Source organism: Lactuca serriola, chromosome 6 (assembly GCF_051521515.1).
Source record: "Lactuca serriola cultivar US96UC23 chromosome 6, Lser_US96UC23_V15, whole genome shotgun sequence".
NCBI classification, from domain to species: domain Eukaryota; kingdom Viridiplantae; phylum Streptophyta; class Magnoliopsida; order Asterales; family Asteraceae; genus Lactuca; species Lactuca serriola.
Window position 1 is genome coordinate 83,906,825 of NC_136413.1, and position 14,066 is coordinate 83,920,890.

Sequence of the window (14,066 nt, forward strand, 5' to 3'; positions counted from 1 at the left end):
TAACTTATTGACTTATTGACTTTCTCACCACAAAAACTAATCCAAACACTTTTTAAAAAACTCATTTTCTCACCACCATAATTCAATAAGTCCTTTTGCCTAAAAGTCCTTTTAAGGTTCAAAATGAAATCCCAAACACCTGCTCAAAATCAAGGAACCATCATATATGTTCTTAATTTCTTATGTGTAGTCCACTAGAAGCAGTTCACTTTCTCCTCCTTCCTCTTCAAGATGGTAGTATAATTAGTCTCCCTATTCCACAACCTCTACCAGCTTGTGATAACAAATACATGTTAGTGGACTTGTATGTTATTAACACTGATTTTAGTTGGTGTAGAAAATCAATTATCAAAGATCATGATGTCTTGATGGCATTAGTGATCTTATCTGTATTGATATACTAATCACATGTGGAAGGTTTGTAAAAGTCATTTCAGTAAATGAATTTCACTCTATGGTAAAATATCATGGTAATAATTTCTTCGTATCATGTTTCGCATTTATGAGTGTTGATAACTAAAATCCCAAATAAATACACCAAAGAAATAAATTTCTCACTATCGTGTGGGTACCCCCCCTCCCTTTTTTCCTTTCGGATTGCCGACTCTAGGGTTTCGATGGCAGAGCTTCACGATGATGTCCTTCCGCATATACTGAAAAGATTGAATGTGAGGGATCTAATCCGATGCAAAAGTGTATGTAAGTCTTGGGAAATTTGATCTCTGACTCTGGTTTTATTAAATTCCATATGAACTATAGTTACCAAATTGATTACAAAAACAATGATATAGATAGGAGGATTGTTATGTCAAGGGTCTCTTATCGCAATGGGTCGCGTGTTTGTGATGTTGATGACAGATTATTTGATGATCGTGATTGTCATCTTCTTGGTTCTTCCAATGGACTTGTATGCATCTCTTCTTTTGCTTCTCAACTTGTAGTAGCTAATCCCTCAACTAGAGAGGTTCAAACATTACAAGAGCCTCAAATTCTTGATACCAAACATTTATGTTGGGGCTTTGGCTATGATTCATCTACGGATGATTACAAGGTTGTATTAGGGTTCCGTAAACGTGTTGGTTGGACATGTTTTCATGTGTTAAGTTTGAAATCAAATGTTTGCAAACTAATTGGAGATGTAAAGTATTCGTTTCTTAGTAGGATTGGTATCTTATGCAATGGGGCACTTCATTGGATAATGAAAGATTCTTCATCTCCAAATAAGAAGAGAGTCATTGCTTCGTTTCGGCTATCTGAAGAAAAATTTATCGAAATTTCCCAACCTAATGATGAGCGATATGAATCTGGTGTTGCTAGCTGCCCAAATATGAATTTAGGTATTATCAAAGAGTGTTTATGCGTATCTCCTTGTGATGCGTTTAATGATAACTTATGGATGCTGAAGAACTACAATGGAAAGCTGTCTTGGGAAATGTTTGAAAAGGACTGTGATATGAACTTAGCTTTACACTGCTTGAAAGAGCAGGAACATTACATTCCTAACAAGAGAACTTTGTGTCATGATATGCTGTTCTACAAGACTAGGGAGTATATTTGTGCCCCTATCTATATGGAGAGTCTTGTATCTCCCTATGTTAATGGGAGGCCAAAGAGAAAGACACAAGAGAGTAATAGCAAGGAGAGTTGTAAGGTGCGTTCATTTTGTTTATCATATAATACAAACTGTGGAATTATATCTGGATTCGGAATTCTTCTTAATGCTTATGATGATTCCTGTACATCCCTAAAAAACTGTATTGATCTTGGCCTCATAGCTTAATCTTCATGTTTACTCATGGGATGCTTTCATGGAGCATACTTTAGTTTTGATCATGGAGCATACTTAAGTTTACTAGCATTCAAGAGGCTAGGAACTCGTCCTGAATTCACTTATATTATGTTATGACCAAAGATACCAACTACTAACACTAGCCACTCAACTAAGCCTACCTAACAGATCTAACAGTAAAAAGACCTTATTGCCCTCACTGCTCTACTTAAGCCACAACTGACAGGACGAAACGTAAGCCTAATAATTTATTTGTATTCTTGCAATGCACTTCAATTGCAACTATTATTTACTCTTTGAGTCTGGTATATATAGTGTTGACTGTTCACTGACTTCCCCTTTTGATTTCTCAGTTGATTAAGCGAGACCCTATGCTTCCAGGAGCAAGTGGCTAAGTTTGAGGCTGTTGAAGCAGTTTGGATGACATGGCATTGCTTGTTCTCTCTGCCATAAAGATAGCTTCTGATAGTTTTTAGTATCTTATATGTTAATAAATTGTGTTTGATGGATTTCAAAAACTTGTGTTTGATGGATTTCAGAAACGTATGTTTGATGTTTTTAAAGTGTGATGAACTCTTACTTTCTAGTAATATTCTTACTTTACTCTGATCTTAGAATTCATACTTGAATTCATTTCAACTACAGTGTTTTTTTTGTTCATTTAATTCCACATGCCAAATCAAATACTCTTATTCACATCAAAGGGCAGTATAGTCTTTTTAAGTATGTCAGGGGCAAAACGCGCAATAAAAACATATTATAGGGATGGAGCAAGTTAAAAAAAACCATTAGGGACCAAGCGTGTAGATTATCAAAAACCATAGGGACCATTCGTGTAATTTATCCAAAACAAATTTATAAAATATGTGGGTCACGAAGAAATTTAGAAACAGGAGGGGTAGTATTGCAACAGTTTAATCCTAATCTAATAAATAAGTACATTTTTGCCAGGTGTCATTCTCTTAGCACTGCCCTATCGATTTTTCCCGCTCATTTTCACTCTATGAAGTTCCCTAAATTTCCTCTACATGTGGTTTCGTTTTATCTCACAAACAGTTACAAGGCTACCGCTTTTAGAGGAAGCTAGGGTTTTGAAACGAAATCATCTCCAAATCAATTCATATAAACTAGGGCGGCACGCTTCCTTCTTCAACTTCTTAGTGTCTTCGAACATGAGACACAATTCACAAACACAAAGATTATGGTCTCTTCATCCGTCTATTAGAAGTGAACGTGTTTATGGTGTTGTTGTATTTTTTTATTCAACCCAAAGATGTAACAATGTAAGATGCTTTGTTTTATATGTTTTATCTGGTCTCGCATTCACCTCTGTTTTCTTGAAATTACGAGGATGATGTTAATCGCTTTCCTCTGGCGTTGCTTCTTGGTATACAGATCGTCTTTCTCTAGATCCAAAATGCATTTGCGTTTTCTCCATCGTAGGGTTTTAAACACATTATTATATGTTGATATGTTGATGCTCTTTCCATTCCATTCCTCTGTAGGTTCTTAGGTTCTTCATGGAACACTTGAAATTCCTAATATTAGTCGTATTCTCCAGTTCCAAGAAACAAACTTATCTCTAGAATTGGCGACAGTAGATGAAGACGATGATGTCGACGATCAAGCGTTCTTGGCTGTTCTCCTTCTCCTTCTATTTTTTTTCTTCAAGTATTCTCATCTGTTCTCTAAAATCACATACGTGGACTTGCCTTTTGTTAGGGTTTAATTGGTCTAAATCACAGTTTCTGTTGATGTTCTTTCCAAAGCAATAGTTCTTTCTTTCAATGTCTGATTAGTTGAACGATCATCACAAGATTAAAGTTAACACAGTTTTTCACTAAAGTTTGTGCTGCCCATATTTAACAATACCAACTTCTGTGATCTTCAAAACCTAATTCTTTTAGGGTTTAGTTAAATTTTTTTTAAATATAAATAGCAGTCACTGATTATTTTGAAGATGAAATTGAAGACATTTACACTCAAATTGAGACGTGAACATTCTTTTTGGAATTCACAGCAAAAGTTTTTATTTATACATCGCCTTTCACCATTAATATTCAGTAGTGCTGGGTGCTATTCTTTTTTCAGTTTGAATATTCTTTTGGACAATTGAGTGACTCTAAACATCTGTTCTTCTGTTGTGTGTTTTAATTATTGTCATTTATAGTGGAGATACTAAATCTTGTTAGACTCTAAGTGTACTGGGAAATAGCAAACCAGTTTCAGTTCTTAATCCAGGTATGTTCTATTCTATTAAACACATGTATATATTTTGTTGTGTGTTCTAAATCCCTATCACTTATAGTTGAGATACTAAATTCTTGTTGTATGTATTAGTTTGCATTGATCAACATTTCAAATTGTGTGTTTTTGTTTAATTAAGTTAGGTTTCCTTTCCACTTAATATACATTAGGCTAAAGTGTAAAATTCTCATATTTGAAACACATTTTGATTGTCATTGCTACAAAAATATTTTGACTCATGTTTGTAATTTTCTTACTGCATGATTTTAGAGATTGAAATTTGATTTTTTGGGGCATAAGGAAATTTAAGCTTGAATCTTAATCAAATGAGGATACTTCCAAGAGGTGTTGTGATTTCTTTAACATTTTATATGCTGACCTTTTAGTTCCATTGAATCTCAAATAAGGGTTTTGGGTGATTTCTGTCTTCAATCCACTGATTACAAAAGATATGAGTCTATAACTTTGTTTGTTTTTTCTTCCAGAAATACCCCTCCGTTCCTAAAACTTGTGCTTATATATTAAGTTATTAAAAAATAAACAAAAATTATTGTTGTATATAACATTATGCAGGAGGGGCTGAGGAGATGTCATGTTGCATAAGATGTACTCTTTTAACATATCATTATATAGAAAAGTGATTGGATTATACAAATGGATTTGCTCATAAAGTTATTTGGTACTTTTGGAATTTGACTAAGAAGATTTTTTGGAGATTCAATTCAGCCTCATGGTAAAGAAGATTAAGCTCATTTATATACAAAAAAAAAATGTTTTGAATTGTATATGGTGTTATTATTATTTTTTCAAGAATTGGAAAAAAGGTACAAGTAAAATTTAAAGTCGTTCTTTTAAAGGACTCTTTTAAAGGAAATCAAGATAACACCAAATGTTCGACATATTAATCCAAAGAATAATCATCTTTTGACTTTAGATCTTTTGTGTTACTTTGATGTATATCAATTGAATATGAATCTTAAGGAGTCGTTAGCATCATTGGTGTTTGAGCCATCCTTATCTGATTCAAAGATGGTTATTAACGCCTAGGGAGCAGTTGGAGGCACTTATTTGTTTATTGAATTCATTGCCACATGAAAGGAGTTCCCTCACTCAGTATGTTTGTGTGGTCTGAGCATGCACATCCAAACACCCCTTTCATTCCATCAACGTGTGATCCAGGTTTGGTCGGTTTTATTCTACCTCTGCAAATCCGTCAATAACTCAGGTAAATCCATATATGTTTCGGATTGGAATATGTTGCATTTTAAGTTCTTTGAATTGCATCGTAAAAATTATAATAATCAAACCCATCTTTACCTGGAATATGTAGTTATATATATAGCGGCTAACTGATTAAATTTGAAGTGGCGAGTTTTGTTAGAGAATGTGATGGATCATGGATATTCTTCCCTTTTAGTATTTACAGTCATCATCCTGACCTTACGATATCATATATGTTCAAAATTTGAGTTTGAGCATTGAGTCCTGTTGGTATAATGGCTGTTGATTGAACCATGCATGTGTGCTTGTTTGAACCAATAGAGAACTTTATGTTCTTTGTACACTTTCGTCTCTGAAGCCTTTACTTCGAACCCTTGTGTTTGCTTTGGTACACATCTTCATTCAGCTTTCCATCTAGAAACAGAGATTTGACTTGTAGCTGGTAGTGGTCCACCTTTTTTGAGAATCCAATGCCATAGTAGTTCCTACTGTTTCCATACGAGGTACATAAACTTCTAAATAATCAACTCCATACCTCTATGAGTCTCTTTTTTTGCTACTAATAAGGCCTTATGCATCAGCTTGGTCTTATGGATTCACTAGTTTTAGCTCATTTTGGCAGCCCAACTAAGCTCCATTAGTGGTCTTCTTAGTCGACTTGATCTCATGCATCCATCACAACACTTCTTCAATTCTTCCTTTTAAAAACCTCATCGTATGAATTTGGATCAGAATTTTATGCCATAGTCATCTTTACTCTGACATCTTCCATTTCATTACCCGAGTCATAATCACTCATCAGGAGGCTGTCTGGTTCGTCGTTTCGAGTGTTAGCTTCATTAATCTGATTCATCTTGCAAATTTGGACAAGTCTATAAGCGTCACCAGAAACAGGGTTATTAATTAATAGGGAGATTTGTCTTTTTATTGTCTAAACGTCACTGTTTCGATATGCTTCCATATGAAGAGGACTGACACGGTGTCTCATTGATCGTTTCCGAAAGGAAGGGACGTTCCACTATTATAGGATTATATTATAAATTTTGGGAAAGAACTTCCATCAAGCAGCTAAAATCGGAACCTAGATAGTTGGTGAGGGTCATACAACCCTAGGGCTTGACCCACACAATGGGATTGGCGGTAATGAGAACCGTGTCAATGAGAGAGGGAACGATCGGGGTGTGGGCTATTCCGATCATCAGCAACACCAATGGATTTTGGAAGCAATATGATGCCTATGCAAACCCAAGGAGCTATGGAAACCTACGATAGGAATGTTGGAGGAGGCATGGGGCATAGCCATGGACATTCGAAAGACTTACGAATGTTGAACTTGCTGCTAAAAGGGAAAAAAGGTTATGCTTAAACTGCGATGCCAAGTTTGCAGGGGTCAATTGTTACCCTAACGGGTCCTATAAATAGCCTAATGGGAAAATAAGATGAAGAAGAGGACCAGGAAGGAAGGAAGGAAGGAAGGAAGGAAGGAAGGAAGGAAGATCAGTCTGATACATAGAGATGTAAAAAAGTCGAGCCGAATCGAGATTCACAACGATCCATGCTCATTTAAAGCTACTAAAGCTCGAGCTCGAGCTTGTAGAACATATATGAACCTTGGGATCGGCTCGTTAAGGCTCATTAAGGCTCGTTTCTCCGTAAAGCTCGCTAAAGGTCGGGATCGACTCGTTATTTTTTCATATTTTATTAATATATAAGTAATAAATAAAATATATAAAAATAAAAACAAATTATAAAAAAACTCGTTTAAGCTCACGAAATAAAATGAACTCTTAAGTGTAGGCTCAACATGAGGCTTGTTTGTTAAATGAGATTTATTCTAGGCTCGAGCTCAGGTTTGGGCTTGTTATGGCTCGACTCGTTTCGAGTTTCTAACAGTCCAATCCCAAGTAGCTCGCCAGTAGCTCGACTCATTTATTACATCCTTAGATACAAGCTAGGATCATGCTCACTTGGATGCGGTGGAAGTCAAATTAAACTCGGATATATTGTTAACGCCCCTATACACTATGAAAATACATGAAAACATGGGCGGTCTCGAAGTGGTGATACTAATTGACAGCAGGGCGACTCATAACTTTGTGTCACAACGCTTGGTGATATGTTAAAGGCTATTAGTGTCGGGTAACAATGTAAGGAGTAATGTTTGGTAATGGAATGGTGTAAGGAAGCAAAGGCATTTATAAGAAGATGATTCTCACATTACAAGAACTACGGGTTGTAGATGATTTCCTGCCACTAGAGTTATGCATCACCAATGTCATATTGGGTATTAAATGGCTGCGAAAACGAGGGATATGATTGTCAATTGGAAAGATCTTACCATGACATTGTAGAAAGGGAATAGAGTGTAAAGAGTGTTACACCGTATTAGACGATATATATATATATATATATATATATATATATATATATATATATATATTTACTATCTTATAAAAGAAATCACATTATTTCTAAAAATAGATTGAATATAATAATATTATTTTTTTAAGATGTTCAAATCATTAAGGTAATAGTACAAGTAGTCATCCATAAAATAATATTAAATTTTAACCTGTGTTTTGAATCTTTATGTTTCTCAACAAATTCTATCTCCTTCCCTGAATTTCGGATAATTCAAAATTTGAAACCATCAGAAAATACATGTTGATTCAAATATCCCTCCTACAGATGGCTCTTTCTTAACAGATTTTTATTTTAATCCTTACTTGTAATTGATTTCATCATTTTTAACTTTTTGTATTTTTATCTTATAAATATATTGGGTGAAGGCTTTATTATATCAGGTTTGTTCCTAAAAAGGTTTTTACTATGTTTCTTTAATGTGTTGGCTTTGCAGGTTCAAAGAACTCAACCAAGAGGGCCAGTTAGAGCATTGTATTATCATTAGTTTGTATATTTTGGCATCTTACTTTTGCAACAAAGAACGGTTAAACACAAGATTTGACATGATTAAGGTAGTTTGTATATTTTTCATCTTGTTTAGTCTAAAAATGAAACCTTTTTCATCATTGGTCCCTATAATATCAAGTTTCATCACATAGACTTCCTGATTACGGTGATTATTGTCCTTATTATAAGGTTCTATATAGATTTTGTTCAATATTTTAAGGTTTCGAGAACCTAAATCAATATGAATCCTTAAATTACATACCATCGTTGAAAATGTTTTAATTTGTGACCAAACTTGGTTTAAAATCACAATGAACAAGTTGACACCTGAGTATTTAGGCCTTCTCAAAGGCCTATTTATCGACTTTTGAATCACAACACTTGATATTCTAAAGGTTTATTTTTATAAACTATTATTTATATATTTTAGCATTTTACTTAGTAGGACATTAAATTAATAAAGGAATTAAGGAAAACGAAAAAAAAACAGGAAGATAAACAGTACAACTGGTTTGGGTATATATAAATGGAAGTAATAACCATTTAGGGGGTGTTTGGCAAAAAAGCTTATTGCTTATTAGTTTATTAGCTTATAAGTTAATAAGTAAGTGTAGGGTAACTTATGAAAAAATGACGTACTAGACGTTCCCCACCGGAATAATTTATTTTAATCCAAACACTTTTTTAACTTATAGTGATGTGGAACCTCATAAGTTGTTTTAAAAAAAGCTTAGCCAAACACCCCCTTAATATGGTATGGTAATGCTCTTGAAAAATAGATGTCATTTAATATTCATTTCTCGAAGTGAACGCAAAATGGTTTTAACTCTAAAGAGATCAAATTATTCGTCGTCCGCCGCTTTGCGCGGGTAGACGGCTAGTATATATATATATATATATATATATATATATATATATATATATATATATATATATATATATATATTCTACAGAGGGTGTTAATGTAAATGTATTTACTATATATATATTCTTGTAATCCTTGCTTACATATGATTTTTAAGAATATAATTCCTTATTCACCAAGTTTATTTTGGTATCAGAGTGCTTTTATCACTAACCCTAAAGCGGCCATAACAACCCCTCTACACCCATCGTCGACCAACTAGTACAATGGCAGACATCACGATTTTTTCTACAACCGAGAAAAAAAGCCACAGTTCTCATAAATTTGCTTTTACTTTGACTCCAAGCAATTATGGGTACTGGAAAACCATGTCACAACCATTCTTGATCACCAACGATTTGTTTGGTTATGTCGATGGCACCATATTCTGCCCTCCAGCCACCATCGTATCCACCACATCTTCTGGCAAAGAAGGAGACGCAATGACCTCCACATCGACATCCAACCATTGTTACAAAGCTTGGGTATCCAATGATGCGCATTTTCGGATGCTCATTCTGTCTACCACCTTAGAAACCTCTTTTCAACATGTTCAAGGTAATACGTCTCGTGACCTTTGGCTGTCTTTAGAATGTGGTTATGCTCCTCATACCTCCTCTCATGAATATACTTTTAAAACCCAACTCTTGAAAATTTCAATGAAGGAAGATGAATCTTCATCTGCCTATTTAACTCGAGCACAAGAGTACTCTAATGCTCTAGCCAACATTGGTGAACCAATAAAAGAAAAGGACCTCATGATGCTTGTTATATCAGGTTTAAGAGACGAATATAATAGGTTGAAATCCACCTTGTTAGCCCAACACTCTCCCACTGCCTTTGCTGAACTTAATGGTCTTCTCTCCGACCACGACTACATGATCAGAAAGACCTCTACAGAGGTGCCACCAGCTCAAGTATTCACTGCTGCCACCTGACAACCTAATCCCTCTCTTGTCGGACACTCCCTGTCACAAGATGATGCTGTCCAGGCTATTCAACAACTCGCACAACAGCTTGGGTTACAACTTCAACCAACAAGTTCACCACCAGTCCAAGCCTTCTACACAAACCGATCAGGCAACAATCGCAACAATCGCTCAACAAACAACCGAGGTCGTGGAAACTATAATAACTGACAACAAGGAGGAGGTAATCGAACTCGGTTTACTTGGGCATCTAATCAAAATATTGTTTATGGCACATGTAACAGGTGCGGTATTGGCCATGTTCCATCCCAGTGCCCTAAACGTGATCCCGCAACGATTTGTACGAGACAACAACCCTCTGCTAATTTTGCTGATTACCGTTCCCAGGTTTCCTCTTCTTGGGTCACCAATACTAGTTCAACTAATCATGTTGCAGCCAACCTCTCCAGCTTTGATCATTTTGAGACATACAACGGTCATGACACTCTACATGTTGGGAACGGTAAAGGTTTACCCATTCTTCATACCGGTTCCTCACAACTTTACTCTCCATATAAAACTTTTCATCTCTCACAAATGCTTCATGTCCCAAAAATCAAACAAAATCTTCTCTCTGTTCAAAATAATTTCCATGATAATAATGTTTACTTTGAATTTCACACTTCTTTTTTTGTTGTGAAGGACGAGATTACTCACACTACCCTCCTCACGGGTCCAAGTAGTTGCGGCCTTTACTCCTTCCATCTTCCGTGATTCCAGCCTACTTCTGTTGGGTTAATTGGTTTGTGCATGGCTGAAACTTTGAATTTAATAAGTTTTCTATTGTTTTATGTTTTATGGTTTAGAAAATAGTAGATTATTTAGAATGTGTATTTAGTTTTGACCGGATCATGTGCAAGTGTACGGGTCCTTAGCTTAGACCGGATCTTTAGGTTGAGTAGTTCACATGGGTATCTAAGAAGGCTATATATAGCCTCTACTGATATTAATAATATATAGCCCTTTTTCCCTTACTTCCCTCTATCAATTCCGTGTTATAATTATTTGGGTAGAGAAGTTTATTTGTTTACTTTCTGTCCACAGTTATGTGACTAACAAAAGGAAGCTGCCACTTTTCTCCTTAAGCTAACATTATGATACTAATTGTTGGCATAGGTCCTTGAAAAAAACACACAAAACACACACAATGCACGTATGTATGTGAATATAAACTTGCAACAGACAATGGAGAAGCTTCCTATTATATTAAAAAAAACAAAGTTACTACATCTACTACTACTCTAGCTATGTCATCTCTTTAAGTAATATATCATACCCATGTTCTAAACTTACTCCTAAAGAAAAGTAAAATATGGGAAGACCCCACAAGAACCGGTCCACTTTTGAACAAGTAAACACCTTTTATTTTCCATCTTTATTATTTATAGATATGCTTGTAAACTCCATCAGCTACCCATGACCAATAAGCTACCAAATCATTGACCTATTGACCCGTATCCATGACCCGGTAAATAAACGATTAACCCAAAAACTTCCTCCAAAGTTGCTTTTTCTTCCACTCGTGCTTCTTCGATCACTTGGCATCAACGCCTTGGACATCCTCATCAGCAGTTGTTGCAGTCAATGATTTCTAAATATAGTTTACATTTACTAGATAAACATGTTACTTCAACTTGTACTTCATGTTCTATTGGCAAATCCTCTAAACTTCATTTGTCATCCTTTACTTATAAAAGCTCTCGTATTTTAGACTTACTTTTTTGTGATGTTTGGGGACCTGCTCCCGTTACCTCATTTGATGGGCATCGATATTTTTTATTGTGTGTTGATCATTTTTCCCGCTTTATGTGGTTTTTTCCTTTAAAAGCCAAATCTGATGTCTATAATACTTTCAAACAATTTATTCTTACTGTTGAATGGCAGTTCCAAACTAAGTTAAAATAAGTTCAAACTGATTGGGGCAGTGAATTTCGGAATCTTTCACAATTTTTCTCATCTCTCGGTATCACCCATCACCTATCTTGTCCTCATACAAGTGAACAAAACGCTCTTGTATGTTGTGGAAACCGGTCTTACTCTTCTTGCCCAATCCTCTGTTCCGCAACGTTTTTGGCATTTTGCTTTTGACACAATTGTTTATCTTATAAATCACATGCCTTCCGGTACAAACAAAAACATCTCACCTTTTGAACATGTTTTCAAACACAAACCTAATTTTTCATTTCTTAGTGTGTTCGGTTGTCAATGCTTTCCGCACCTTCGTCCATACAACAACCATAAAATGGATTTTCGCTCTCTCCCATGTGTGTTCCTTGGATATAGCACATCCCATCATGGTTACCGATGCTTTGATCCTTTCTTTGAACGACTTTATATAGTTCGTCATTTTTGGTTTCATCAACGATCCTTTCCATACAACATCAACCCCCCAAATCCACCCGAACCTTCTTCTTCTAACCCATATACATCGTCCTATCCTACTCCTGATCCTTCAAATATACCCACTACACCACCACCCATATTACCTACTACTCCACCTACATCTCCTATATCTTCTACATCTCCTCCTTCCTGTAAATCTCCACAATGTCCCCCTCTCCTCCATACTTATCATCGACGCCCGCGAACCACGACATCTCAACTTGACACCTCTCTCCCTCAAACTGCCATTCCCCAACCAGAAGCTACCCAATCTCAACCATGCGTTCGACCCTCCAACCTTCGTCCTAATCCTAAGCCTACCAAACCATATGATCCCACCTCGTATCACACTCATACTTCCTCTCCTGACACTGAACCCACAACCTTTACTATTGCTAACAAATTGCCTCAATGGCGTCAGGCCATGGCAGAAGAGTATTCTGCTCTTCTACGGAACAATACTTGGTCCTTAGTTCCTCGTGTCTCAAATATGAATGTCGTTGAATGTAAATGGGTTTACAAACTCAAGCGCGATCATACCGGGGCTATTGTGCGCTACAAAGCACGTTTGGTTGCTAAAGGTTTTATCAACAACAGGGTCTTGACTATCATGAGACTTTCAGTCCAGTTGTAAAATCGACTACTATTCGGGTTGTTCTATCTTTGGCGGTGACACATAATTGGCCTTTACGACAACTTGATGTTCAGAATGCATTTTTACATGGAAATCTCACCGAGACGGTCTATTTACAACAACCACCGGGTTTCGTTGATCCAACGAAACCCAATCATGTTTGTGTTCTTCTTAAGTCTTTGTATGGACTTAAGCAAGCTCCCCGAGCTTGCTTCCAACGGTTGTCTACTGCTCTTCATGCTCTCGGCTTTCAAGGCTCTAAAACAGATCCGTCGCTTTTTATCTACTCTTCTAAAGGTGTTCTTTTATATATGCTTTTTATCTACTCGTCTGTCAAGAAAAGCCTTTTTTCTAGTAGTGACCAAACAACAATGATATAAATATCGGTCTTGGCAATACTGTATTTTACCCAAGGAATTCATTGTGGAAACCGATGCATCATGCCTTGGGTTGGGGGCAGTCCTCATGCAAGGAGGAATACCAGTGGCCTAAGGCCTAATACAGTTAGGTCCTTGGTACTGGTTCTCGGTACAAGCCAGTTGATGAAAGAGAACTAATAGCGATAGTATTCTCCATTCAAAAGTGGCATCCATACTTCGTGTGAAAGTGTTTCATAGTTCAGCCAAACCAATGAAGATTTAAATGTTTACTTACAACAACAAATCATTATTGAGGAACATCAAAATTGGATGTCCAAACTATTAGGATATAATTTTGAAATTTAATATAGGACCAAAAAAAAAAACACGACTGATGTACATTCATGAAAGGGGACAACATCATCCTTCGGTACCCTTTCAGTACCATGGGTAGTCTAATGGAATGAGGTTTTGTGAGAGCTGTCCTGGGCTCGAGAATTGTGGATAATAAGGCAGCAAGTTCGAGAAGGGACTTCCGCACCACCGAGGCTTAGTGATGAAGGTGACTGAATCCTTTATCAAAGTTGTTTAGTGCTGCCTCGATCATCATCTTGAGTTCCTTGTGTATCTCACGAGTGACGTGGGAGTGCAA

General features: G+C 36.2%; 1 pseudogene; it reads left to right on the forward strand.

Annotated features, from left to right (window-relative positions):
* Positions 1-617: 617 nt before the first annotated feature.
* LOC145059966 (F-box protein CPR1-like) lies at positions 618-1,780 on the forward strand (annotated as a pseudogene).
* Positions 1,781-14,066: the final 12,286 nt, after the last annotated feature.